The sequence below is a fragment of the Galeopterus variegatus genome, unplaced genomic scaffold (assembly GCF_000696425.1).
Source record: "Galeopterus variegatus unplaced genomic scaffold, G_variegatus-3.0.2 Scaffold3592, whole genome shotgun sequence".
Classification (NCBI taxonomy): Eukaryota; Metazoa; Chordata; class Mammalia; order Dermoptera; family Cynocephalidae; genus Galeopterus; species Galeopterus variegatus.
Window position 1 is genome coordinate 184135 of NW_007729703.1, and position 634 is coordinate 184768.

A 634-nucleotide genomic window follows, 5' to 3' on the forward strand; every position below is an offset into this window, starting at 1 on the left:
AGTCCCACTTGCGGGGCAAAGCCTGACTGCTCTCCGCCCGCCTGGCTCCCACCTACCACACCAGGGTAGGCGCCCACAAGAGAGCTGCCTCCATTTTATCGGGTGGGGGCAGAGACGGCCGGCTTAGAGCAGGCAGGCCAGCCATCTCTGCTTGGCGCAGCTACGCACTGAGACGTGCCATTTGGTTACCTCGACGCGGGGCACCACGGGGCCTATGGACCGGCCTACAATCCCACTCTCCCCGTGGATCTCAGACGTGCCTGGTAGTGTGGGGAGCCCCCGGCCAGCGTCGGGAGGGCAGGGAAGAGGAGCCCGCCCAGATTGTCTCTCCGCCACACCCTGGGCGTCGGCCCCAGGTAAACTCCCTGTTTCTGGGAGGCAGATTCCATCTCTGGGGGCCTCAGTTTGGAAGAACCCCTAACTGATTTCTGTTGGGGAAAGGGGAGCCCGGAGAGCTCTTGAGCTACATTGGACTTACTAGTGAGCTCTCCCGAAGGGCCGACCCATGCTGGGGGGAGTCAAAGAGGAACTGTGTGCTGAGGGACCCTCCCCCGAGGAGTTCGCTCCGGGCAGTCAGAGAGACTGGACGCCTGCTGGGCGGGGTGGGGCAGGGCACAACTTTGATGACTCAACT